Here is a 13,124-nt window from a genome sequence, read left to right on the forward strand (position 1 = left end):
CAGTATGCAGTCAGCAAGATTCCAATTCCATTTTCTTGGGTTTCTAAGCCTATGTGCAGCTGCCACTGGATAATGCACATTATACCAGGAAACAGTAGTTTTCTCAGACTTCCCCTCATTCTCATCTCTTCTTCCCTGAATATTTTTACACTTTTAAAAAGGTTTGATGCAAGTCCCATTTGGTTGAGGCTGTATAACTTCTGTATTACAAGACGTGAACCAGTTTTTACACATATTACATATTCACAACACTGTAGACTCATAAAGCTTAAAAACAAGTGACTTGAATGTCCCTTCTTATTAGCAGTATAGAACATTCAGTAGTTTTGCTGCATGTATTGTGGTGTCTTCAACAGCACAGTTGATGCAAGTGTTTTGATTTGAGGATGAAACTAATTTGCTGAAAACACAATTAAATCACAGTAGGCAGTAGTCATAACTGCAGACCTGAAGTTACAACCAATTACGTACAATTCAGGACTGAAATACTGAATAAATCAATGTAGATAAACAGCATATTGCTAAGTAGAAACAACACTCTAAAAAGATTTTTAACGACATATAGAAAAAGGGTCATATTATCATTCTTTGTACTATTTGTCTGCTGGCCTCCTTACCTTGTTTTTTAAATAATTTAAATCTGCTTTAAAAATTGGTGTTTGAAAGAGATTAGTAGCTTTCCAGAGCATTTACGGATTAATCTACTGACAATAGTGTCTCTCCTGGTGCTGCAATACTATTTGCAAGTTCCATCAAAAATTTCACCTGAACTAGCCATATATCAGTATACAGAGTGATACTTTCTCTTAAAGATTTTAGAGATTCTGTATAAAAAGCTACCACCTTCCTCAAGCTTAACAGCCTGAGATATGCAATTCCTTACTTTATATTAATTCAGAGCAAATATCCTACATTATATGCTCTGTATCATCTGTTGAAACGGCCTGGTTTTCTCCACCAGTTCTGAAGAGAAACTAAACTGCCAGGTGAAAGTCTGAAGTTACATGACATTTACTCTGTCTCATTTGATGAGGTACTTCTATCGAGAGCAGGACTGAAATATGCTTGAGAATCTTGTACAGCCATGAGAGTGTTTATGATACAGATCATATTGTATTAAAAGTAATCTGTGCACATTATCCCACAGAAATTCCACACAAAATCAAGCTCTCCAAGTTGTACCAAATCACTCATTCAGCCACTCAGCTCCGTGGTCTATCTTCCATGAGACTGCAGCATTTTCATACAAAATCTAAATACAATGCTGACATTCATATTTATATACAGGGATGTTCTGAATAAGATCAGGTCTGTAATGGGAAAACAATATATTTTCTTAGATCAATTTACATGGGAAATATTGACATGTTTTCAGATATACTAGATTTTTTTCAAAGTCATATTATTACTTCATGGTCTGAAGACAATCAGACTTTAATCAAACCAATTTCCAGAGCTGATTATGCCTCAAAAAGGCTGGGTTATGTAAAAATTCCCCTTCATTTAATCTAATGAGCCATTAGCTCAAGTGTTGTAGATGATTTCATTGCCATGGGAAAGAAGCAGCATGTGTCAGGAGAGAAGAAACACCAAAACAAACAAAAAAACCCTCATAAAATATGTTGAATTCATCAATTCAACAAGGAACTGTGAAGGAGTCATGGAAAATGTCCACTCAGAAAGGTAAACATAGAATAATGCTATGCGGATTGCCTAAACAAACACTTGAAACCATTCAAGGTTTTAATGCCTTAAACTTTTACCTGAAATCAGCCAGTAGATAGCGAGAAAGGCAGGAACTGCTATGTTCTGCGCTGTGGGGTTCTGGGCTTTTGTTTATTAGGGGAGAGGGAGGTGTATGCCAATGATTTTAATTAAATTCCTCTCTGAAAAGGATGTGAGTCTGTGTCTCTGCATGTGTCTGTAAAGGTGGATGTCTCAGTTTGGTGTTTTTCACTGGAGTAAAATAAACTTTGAGACTGGGGAGAAACAACTACCTAAAATTTGTATTTCTTATATCTACATCTGCCTTTTGATTATTTTTCTCTCTCTTATCTCTGATACAATTTTATATACATGTTGCAGTGTTCTTCCTTGTCTGAGGACATGGTCTTTATCTTACCGAAATTGAGATTTTTTTATACTGCAGAAATGGATCTTTACATTTCTCATGGGCAAAGATTTCCTCCTATCTGCAGATTCAGAAGGGAATACCCTAAACTAGTAATGAAAATTTACTTCCAGAGCAGTGTTTCTCAGCTCTTGTATCAAGAACACAACAGCAGTGGATCGCAAAAGATAATTGGGTTTCAAAGATACTTAGCGAACTAAAACGAAAAGAAAGTAAAGAAAACCCCAACTCCTACATTTTCATCGCATTTTATTCTTCTAGTTCAACTAGTCTTTGCCAGCTTCTTGAAATATATGAAAAATTAACTGAGCTTATTAACAATTTACTTTTGCTTTCATAGTAAATGTAATTTAGTGGTGGTTGTCTTCAACTAATAGATCGCCACCTTGGAATGGCTGAGAACCATTCATCTAGAAAATCATCAGTGACCCCGCAATTGGCTTGTGACTTTTGTTTACATAAATTAATTTTTGTACACTAACTGTGTAATTCTGTAACAAATTATTCTATTTTAGCAGGTGATCACAGAAGTTGTTTGAATATCTTTTAATGCAGAAGCTAATTCAAGTTTGGCTCTGGACTTTTAGTTCATAAGCAATGTTAATGACTCTTTTATTCTTCTTTTATATGTTTAAGGAAAACTGTTGTCTGGGAAATAATGTCAGGCTTCAAGATAAAAATGTATTTCAAGCTTGTTTGAATGATCTTACCATGAGTAAACATGACTTCTTCTATAACTTTGCTTGCTTAGAATATACCAGGGCTCACTGGGAGCAAACCCATAGGAAACAGAAGGTGAGAGATCCCTTCTCCCTTCACTGACCAGTAAGACTGTGTTCATTTTTTCATTTCAGAAACAGAGTATTTAAAGATGACCTGATATTTTTTTTTTAAAACATATAAAGTATGAATAAGGCTTGCTTTTGGCAAGGAATACTTCTCTTTTCCCTCGCTTGCCTTCCCTTTCTTTCCTTTCCTTTCTCCTCAGGTTCTTTGTTATAGTCCAAAAAGAATAAAAAATGTGCTGAAACGCTTTCTTCTTTAGTTCTCCAAACATAATATAGGCTACTTGAGCTTGAACTGTAGGCTTCAGCTGTGACTTACGTTGTTCTGGAAAGACAAGGTTCATAGTGGTTCATACAGTCCCTTTGGAGCTTTATTTTATGCTTCTTCTAAAAGTTATCTCTGAATTATGAAAAAGCCTAAGAAAAAGAAAAAAAAGCAATTTTTTTTTATGAATGAAACTCAAGTATGGATAACGGAAAAACAGTCTTATGGAGAAAATAAAAGTAGTGTTGTTATTCTGACTGACTTCTGTAGTAATGATATATGCTCAGAGGTCAAAAAAAAGAAAGGTGAGTTTTCTCAGTGTTATAACTTTATGCATATACATGATTACAATGCTCTCACGGTTACATAAAATTGGTGTTTAAAGTTGTCGGTGCTATTAAAATAATTGTTTTTATCTCAGAGATGATTTTCTGTAATTGATAGCAATTTCTAACACGATCTGATTCATTTATTTTCTCAGGAATGTGCTTGTAGACTTGCTGCTTTAAAATTCCTTTATGGAATGATTAAATGTAGTAAGTCATTTCCATAACTATGTGTTAGTATTAAGATATGTAAAGTAGACTCAAGGAAAGTGATATTTTTACTTAGTAATTTTCTTCTTTGAGTGAGATATCGTTTTGAACAATATTGATGTTGAAGTAGTTCTTGTTGTATTACAGAACAACTTAAGAACAAGAAACTAGATTAAGATCTTAGAGGGGAGTAGTTATTTAAGTTAGTGACTGGTTGAACTTCTAAAATACAGTTTTAGCTTCAAATATTTCCTTCTGCTTTTCCCATTGACTATTCCTGCAGCAATACCTTCCAAAAGACCCTAGAAGGAAATCTCTCCAAGCATGGAAAGCTGCTCTGATTCCAAGATCCAGCTTTATAATGACTACAAGGAAATGCTATAGTCGTTCCAGGTTAAGCCAGCAACAAACATTTTTAGATTCAGTTCAGATATTTAAATTTCCCCAAGCCAGAAAAAAGAAACAGCACTGCCCAATTAAAGTTTCTTCTACCTCAAGAGAGAAAAATTTTCTTTTCCTTCCAGAGCAGACACTATCATCACAGTGATTTTTGAAGGTACGACTTTCAGCATGTGTGATCATCTATAGAAGGCAAGTTTGAAGATGAGTATTCACCAACACACAGAAGTCACCTTGTTTGTTGAATAGTGTTTTATAGAAAGAAGATTTTTAAAGTCTTAAAATGAATTAGTCATTATAAATGAGGAGAATTTTAATGCTAGAAACGTAGCACAAGCTATGTTTCTTATTTCCTGAAAACTCATTTTTTGGGGGAGGAAAAATAATTAAAAAAAAAACTTACTAAAGATATTTTTAGATACTGGATAGGTATTCTAATGTAGAAAAGTTAAAACAATTTAAAATGATGTATTTTTATTTAAGGTAAAAACAGTTGTTTCTATTTGAGGGTTGTAGGGCTTTTTCCACCCTATGATTTTTATGACAGCCTAGTTCGGAGTATAGTTAATAGGAAGATTGGATTCTTCACTGCCAAGAATGGTGCTGTATAATAAAAGGCAGGAAATTATTATACACAGATGGCAGTGCAGCCTTCCCCTTTTACACTTAGTAGCTCTTGGGGAAATAGTGCAAGGTGCCTTTCCCCATCTTCATTGCTGTGAATGACTTCACTACTTCCTTTAGAGATAATCTTCTTTCTCAACAGCTGTTTTTAAGCATTTATTGATTTTTGGATTCTGGATACTCTGCTATTGATAGAGTTTGTGGAATCTGAGGGGTGAAATGGAGATAAAAATGAAGTTGGTTGGACAGGTGACAAGCTCATTAATGTCCTATAAGAACATCCAATACCAGAAAAAATGAGGTGTGCTGCTCAACCAGGATTTGGGTTTTCTTTCTTTTGGTCTAGAAAGTTGACAAAATACAAGGTATCAATGATGAAAAATTCCTAGACTCAGATCTGCAGAATGAAATGGTCCTGTTAAAGTGTTAAAGAAAAAAAAAAAAACAAGAAACCAGCCACCTCTTCAAATTGTGTTATATTGTGTTATTTGTAAAATATTTTACTAAACATTACTTTAGGAATTTGTTAAAGTGATTAGGAAAAAAAATAAAATAAATCAAGGTATAATGAATTATTTTTCTTTAACAAAATATAGTTGTTCTTCAAAAGAAAGGTCAAAAGCCAGAAAGTCTTGCGTGCTCTCTCATATCACCATTACTGGCTTTTTCATCACTATGTAAAGAGTTCCAGGAGAAGAAGTTATGCCTGATTTTTTTTCACTGTCCTAGGGAAAAAAAGAGTTTACGGTGTTTGGAAAAAGGGGCAGGCCATTCAGGAAGGCTACAAAGATGTTGTAAGGCTATGCAGGGAGAAAATTCAAGGGCCAAAGCCCAACTAGAACTTAACCTGGCTTTGGATGTTAAGAACAATAAAAAGAGTTTCTATAAATATATTAGTAATAAAAGGAGGACTAAGGAGAATCTCCATCCTTTACTAGATGAAGCCGGCAACATTGTGACAAAGGATGAGGAGGAGGCTGGGGTACTTAATGTCTTCTTTGCCTCAGTCTTTAGTAGTAGTAGAGTCAGTTGTTCCCTGAGTACCCAGACCCCTGAGCTAGTAGATATGGGTGGGGAGCAGACTGAAGCCCCTGTAATACAAAGGAGATGGTGAGGGACCTGCTCCAGCACCTGGACATACACAAGTTTATGGGGCTGGATGGGATCCACCCAAGGGTACTGAGGGAGCTGGCGGAAGTGCTCACCAAGCCACTTTCCATCATTTACTAGCAGTCCTGACAAACCATGGAGGTCCCAGTTGACTGGTGTCTCGCAAATGTAACACCCATCCACAAGAAGGGCTGGAAGGATGATCTGGGGAACTACAGGCCTGTCAGTCTGACCTCGGTGCCTGGGAAGGTTATGGAACAGATCTTCCTGAGTGCCATTATGTGGCACATGAAGGACAACCAGGCGATCAGGCACAGTCAGCATGGGTTCATGAAAGGCAGGTCCTGCTTGACAAACCTGATCTCCTTCTACGACAAAGTGACCCACTTGGTGGATGAGGGAAAGGATGTGGATGTTGTTTACCTGGACTTTAGTAAGGCCTTTAATAAGGTTTCCCACAGCATCCTCCTGGAGAAACTGGCTGTCCATGGCTTGGACGGGAGTACTCTCTTCTGGGTTGAAAACTGGCTGGAGGGCCAGCCCCAGAGAGCGCTGGTACATGGGGTTATATCCAGTTGGCAGACAGTCACTTGTGGAGTTCCCCAGGGCTTAGTATTGGGGCCAGTTCTGTTTAATATCTTTATCAATGATCTGGATGAAGGGATCGAGTGCACCCTCAGTAAGTTTGCAGACGACACCAAACTAGGTGGGAGTGTCAGCCTGCTTGATGGTACAAAGGCATTGCAGAGGGATCTGGACCGGCTGGATCGATGGGCCGAGGCCAATGGTATGAGGTTCAACAAGGCCAAGTGCCAGGCCCTGCACTTGGGTCACAACAATCCCATACAGCGTTACAAGCTTGGGGAAGAGTGGCTGGAAAGCTGCCTGGCAGAAAAGGACCTGGGGGCGTTTGTCGTCTGCTGGCTGAATATGAGTCAGCAGTGTGCCCAGGTGGCCAAGGAGGCCAACAGCAACATGGCCTGCATAAGAAATAGTGTGGCAAGCAGGATTAGGGAAGTTATTATCCCACTGTAGTCAGCACTGGTAAGGCCCCACCTCGAGTACTGAGTTCAGTTTTGGGCCCCTTACTACAAGAAAAACATTGAGGTGCTGGAGCGTGTCCAGAGAAGGGCAATGAGGCTGGTGAGGGGTCTGGAGAGCAAGTCTTACAAGGAGCAGCTGAGGAAGCTGGGGTTGTTTAACCTGGGAAAAAGGAGGCTGAAGGGAGATCTTATCACTCTCTACAACTGCCTGAAAGGAGGTTGTAGAGAGGTGAGGGTCGGAATCTTCTCCCAAGTACCAAGCAAAAGGTTAAGAGGAAATGGCCTCAAGTTGCACCAGGGGAGGTTTAGATTGGATATTAGGAAAAATCCTTACACTGAAAAGGTTATCAAGCACTGGAACAGGCTGCCGAGGGAAGTGGTTGAGACACCATCCCTAGAGGTATTTAAAAGATGGGTAGACATAGTGCTTAGCGATATGGTTTAGTGATGGTTTTTGTCAGAGTTAGGTTGATGGTTGGACTAGATGATCTTCCAACCTAGGCAATTCTATGATTCTATGATTCTGTGAATAAGGCATATTACATGAATCTGTTTAATGCATTTTTGAACATTTATGTCTTTATCCTTTGGCAAAATTAGTTTCCACTATATTTTTTTTTTATATATATGTTAAAAGTAGTTCCTTGACCATGTTGGTTTTGCCTAGCAATTTCACCATTGGGTGAGTTAGGGTTTCCTGAATTCAGTGCATCAAAAATAGGAAAAAATTATTTGCTTTGTTTCTCAATGCAATTAATGATTTAATATCCTCTGTTTAAGCTCATCCTCAGAGTATATTCCAAACTGAAGGACTTCGAAATACTCTTGTTTCTCCTAGTCATGGAAGCTTTTCCATGTCCCTGAGTCCATTTTCTCTTGATTTACACATTTTGTTTGTATTATCTTTATAATGACATGATAATAAAACTATTCCACAGTCAAGAGTTGCGTCCATACTAATTGACGAAAACACATTATGATACTTTCTGGTTTGTTTTCCACTGTTTTTCCTAACAATTGCCAATATTGTCTTTACATCTTTTAAGCAAGGATCGGTATTGATGCTTAAAGGCTTCAATGTTTGCTTTTTTCCCTGAGTATTAATAACTAATTCAGGACAGTACTGTAGTTTCTTTATAGTATAATTTCTTCCAGTCCTTCACATATACATTACTTAGCATGTGAATAACTCATTTTATCATCCCATGTTGCTGGATCATCTACACATCTATGTGATCTGCATGAGTTTCACTGTACCAATTAATATCGGTAAATTTTGATGCTGAAGGATTAACCCCCTTTTAAAGAAATTATGAATATGCAGATTCACTGATTCAGATACAGGTTCACTGATACTTTTCTCCCACTGTGAAGCTAAGAAAAAGTCTTCGTTTTACAAAGGCCATGTTATTCTCTAGTTTGGTCTGCCTGTTGGGAAACTATGTCTCCAAAAGTTGTTCAGGTATGTAATTCCCTGATTTCGATTGTTACCACTAATGCAAATGAATATGGCTTTTGTGGAATTACATTATCTTCAGTGACTACATTTTTATCGTAAGTCTCTTAAATAGACCACAATATTGAAGTCCGTAATATTTACAGATTTTTGAGATTTTACAGATTTATGCGGCTAAGGCTGCATAAATGTATTTAAGTCTTCACTGAACAAAGATAATAAAATAATATTCAACAAATCCAAACGTAAGCAAATAATAATCTTAGAATCTAGGTAAAGATGACTAGTGTCTATCCAATTTGTGATAATATTAGGCTTTAAAAGGGAAAAATTTCCTAGCTAGTGAATGCTGATTGCTATACCCATCAACAAAATAATTTTGATCTGTATTAAATATTGTCTTTAAATGTTGATCAAAACCAAAGTTCCATTGTACTTGGCAGCCCCCAAACACAGAAAGCAGCAATTATCTCCAAAGGCTTAATCAATTAAGTCCCCAACCCTAGAAATGCTAAGAAATTATCTCAATTGAAAAACTACTTGCAATTTCTGCACAATTAATGAAGGTCATCTCATACCTAATGTTATCAGTTTGCTGGCCTAAAGAGACAGAAGAAGGAAAATTAAATCAAGAAGAGAATCAAACACAAGAGCCCTCCTTTTTCAGGCATAGAACTGATCCTAAAAGAAATTCTTTTGACTGTGCAAGTCAGTGTTCATGCACAAACTAGGAAAAGAATCTAGAAACCTATATCCTGAAACTGATCTTAATTTCCATGTAGTTTGAGATTTCTTCTTTTAATCAAGTGTTTTATCTATAAGAAATAGTTGTAAAGTAGGTATTTCAGCTCAATTCAAATCTACTTTAGTTTATAGTTTAGAGATTATTAATGTTTCACTTAATATTTAGGACTAGAACTGGAAAATTAAATTATCTTAATTATAAATTGTCATGAGTCAACTACAGTGCTTATACTCTGAAAGTAATGATTCTTATGAAGATTCTAGTACAGATACTGGCAGAATTTATAAATACCTTGAAATTATAATTAGTCTGTTTGAATCAGGAAGGTCTAGCATACCATTTGTGTTAGGTAGTAATTGAAATGTTTATGAGTTTTATTAATTCCCTAGTAAGACTGGCTGGGACTCAAACTTGGTGAGACTTTTGTCTCAGTTTAAACATGAGATTATCTCAATTTATCTCATGTCTGCCTTGTAATTTTCCATTCCTTAAAAAATTAAGATTATGGCAATTTTCATCTTTTTGGAGGTTAATGTCTCTGACTATGAAATCGGTAGTTATTTATATCAACAGTTGTTGAAATGTAAAGACTATGCAAGGAAAAGTTTCCAAAGGAAAAAGATTATCTCATTTGGCCAACGGAATTCATAAAATCAAATTAAGAGAAAGGCACCTTTTATTTCCATGTGTATGAAAATATACTGCGTAAATCTTTAACATGGAAAATTTTATCTTTATTCCATAAACCTAAAAACTATCAGACTTACCATTTCACAAAATATCACTTTCAAAAAGCAATTGGTACTACGTGTAGGGAGAAATGCAGGATTCCAAATAGGGAACAAATATTGTATAGCTTAGATATACAGTATGTACTGCATATACATTACAGGTTGTAAGTGTAATTAACTATTAAATACTAAATTATATATCTAAGATATATAATTTCCCAACCCACTGGGAGAAAATTGAACATCTAAAAATGAAATCCGTAACAGTCACAATAGTGAAAAACAGCATTGTCATAGTTTAACCCCAGCTGGCAACTACGACCGGTCAGCTGCTCACTCGCTTCATCCTCCACCACAGTGGGATGGGGAGAAGAATCAGAAAAAATAAAGCAAACTCATGGGTTGAGATAAAGGCAGTTTAATAACTAAAGCAAAAGCCATGCATACAAGCAAACAAAACCAAGGAATTCATGCACTGCTTCCCATTGGCACGTAGGTGTTCAGCCATCTCCAGGAAAGCAGGGCTCCATCATGCATAACGGTTACTTGGGAAGACAAAATGCCATAAATCCAAATGTCACTCCCTTCTTTCTTCTTCCCCCAGCTTTATATACTGAGCATGATGTCACATGGCACGGAATATTCCTTTGGTCAGTTGGGGTCAGCTGTCCCAGCTGTGTCTCCTCCCGGGTTTCTGTGCACTCCTGGCCTACTCACTGGCAGGGAGGTATGAGGAGCAGAACAGGCTTTGACTGCTTAGCAACAACCAAAAACTTCAATAAGACACCAGCACCACTCCCATCCCCAATCCAAAACACAGCACCACACCACCTTCCAGCAAGAAAGTCAACTCCATCCCACCTGAAACCACGGCAGGTATGTGCAATCCAACTGATAGAAAATACCAATCATGCAAGATGTCTAAATTCTAACTTGGAAGCCTAACCTAATGCACTGAATCAAACACTCCACTTGTATGTGCCCTACATAAAAATATTAACCCTTCGATCACAACAACTGTTTGAGTTGTCCAAAGCAAAAAAAAAAAAAATCCAGGGATAGTTAACTCAGAGGCAGAACCATTTGGATAAGGTTTAACAACTCCTTAGCTGGTTTGGTCAGCGCTATCCCAGCAATCTCAGGACCAGACCACCTTACATATGTGATATAGGGCTGTAGAAAGAAGGCTGAAAACCTGTATGACCAAATGTAGATCATTCCATCTGCCTTATTTGTCTAGGCCCATCTTTATAAGGTCCTTTAGATAGAAGGTTAATTTAATCTTGAAGTATGTATCTGATATAGGTCATATTAGTCATATCCTAAAAAAAAACCACAATCTTTTTCTCCGTTTTCTATAAAGATAGCCTAACTCAACCAGTTCTGATAAAGATGTCTATATAATGGATACCCAAAAGCATTTAGGAGCCTGTGGCATTTAGCCCTGTTTAGACAACCAATGCTCTCCCTCACCTGCTCCAGAAGGATGAGGTGTCTTTTAAATCCAACATAATATCTGCCAGTTCCATCTTAATACCCTAGAGCATCAAAAATTGATTAATGCAATAAAATTATACACATTCATAACAATAATTACATAAATTAATATAAAATTTAACTTATTAGACACCTAAAACGAGGCAAGATTTATTTACAACAGGTTCCCATGTTTACTACATTTACAACAGGTTCCCATGTTTACTACATTTACATCAAATTCCATTGAAATTTTTGTATCAAAGCTAAGAAAAGTTAATCAAAGGATAAAAAGTCTAAAAATGCATGGAGTACAATTAAAATAAATTCTGAAAAATCTTTCCAAATATCTGTGTCTTGTGAATTGATCAGAATTAGTTTTACGTAGCATACTTTATTTGTACTCCTAACATATTTCACAAATCTACACCATTTTAACTTTGCTTTGCTATTTAACATTCCATAAAGCAATGAGTTGGTCTCATTGGAATGTTCACAGTGTTCTTGCTGCTCATGACAGCTAAGTCATGAATAAAAATATCTTTTTTTTCCTTAACGTTTTTGTTATTGGTTGTTTGTTCTTTCAAGGTACTGTGTTTCAGTATTGATTTTAGGATGAGGAGCTGGCAGTATAGTAGTCCGCTAGTTTGAAATATACTAAAAAGAGGTACTTGAAAGTGATTTATGACCAAAATGACAAAGCTGAGATTGTCTTAAGAACTTCTGATATGGCACAATTTCAACTTGACTACTCAGATCCCCTTTTGAATCATCATAAAGTCAGGATAAATAAGTATCTTCTTGAAAATCATGTAGTCTTCCTTCTTGTAATGTCTAGTAGTATCTTGTCTAGTAGTATCTATCCTCTAGTAATGTCTAGTAGTATCTTGTAGCAAGACTTTCTGACACAGGAATATGGAGGACAGTTCATAGTAGCTATGAGACTGGGAATGTAGAGCACCCATTTTGGCCTGCCACCAGTTTTCTCTTGCGCCAACCTCTCTATTAATATTTAATATTGGTGTCACTCACAATTTGGAAAAATGTTGCTTAGGTGCTAATAATAACATTTTTTCTGGTAAATTTTTCATAAATGCATATTAAACAGCCATGAATGGAGGTGATATATAAGGTGAGGGAAGGGTTTGGCCAGAACTTACCTCTGTAATATCAACCCCTCAAAGTATATTGAATATAAGTAAAAGTACTTAACAAAGATATCAATTTCCTAGATGAGTTTCTAAATATTAAATTTCAAACAAAAAGCAGTTGATTTAGACAGTGGGGAAGAGATGGTGTTATTTGTTTCTTTTGTTAAATTCAAAATAAATATTTATCTTATTTTGTTAACATGGCCTAACTCAAATAGACTACTAACTGAAATAAAGTAGCCTGGTTCTAAGATAACATTACCTTGGGAAAAGCTCCCAAACCCCACCTTTTATACTTTTCAAACTTTGCATATATATTTTGTAAAGAAGGTAGCTAATATAAAAAGGTATAATTCTTTTTTGTTATATTTCCCAGAAATCAAATGAGCATAAATGCTTATTAAATTATTTTGTTTATGCCCTAGATATATGTATTAACCTATTACTAGTAGCAACTTTGACTTAGCTTCTTTTTAGTCAAGAATCAAGAATGGTCCTAGTAAGCCACATAAATAGTGTTCTTAATAAAAAAATAATTTCAATTTTATTTTTCTTAACCACTAAATGAGGTCAACTGAGGTTTTAGGTTCTGACAGTATAACTCAAACGCTACCTACTTATTCGTGTCTAACAGTTTATAAAACTGAGTAAGGTCAGCAAAATTAATTAAAA

The sequence above is a fragment of the Larus michahellis genome, chromosome 1 (assembly GCF_964199755.1).
Source record: "Larus michahellis chromosome 1, bLarMic1.1, whole genome shotgun sequence".
Classification (NCBI taxonomy): domain Eukaryota; kingdom Metazoa; phylum Chordata; class Aves; order Charadriiformes; family Laridae; genus Larus; species Larus michahellis.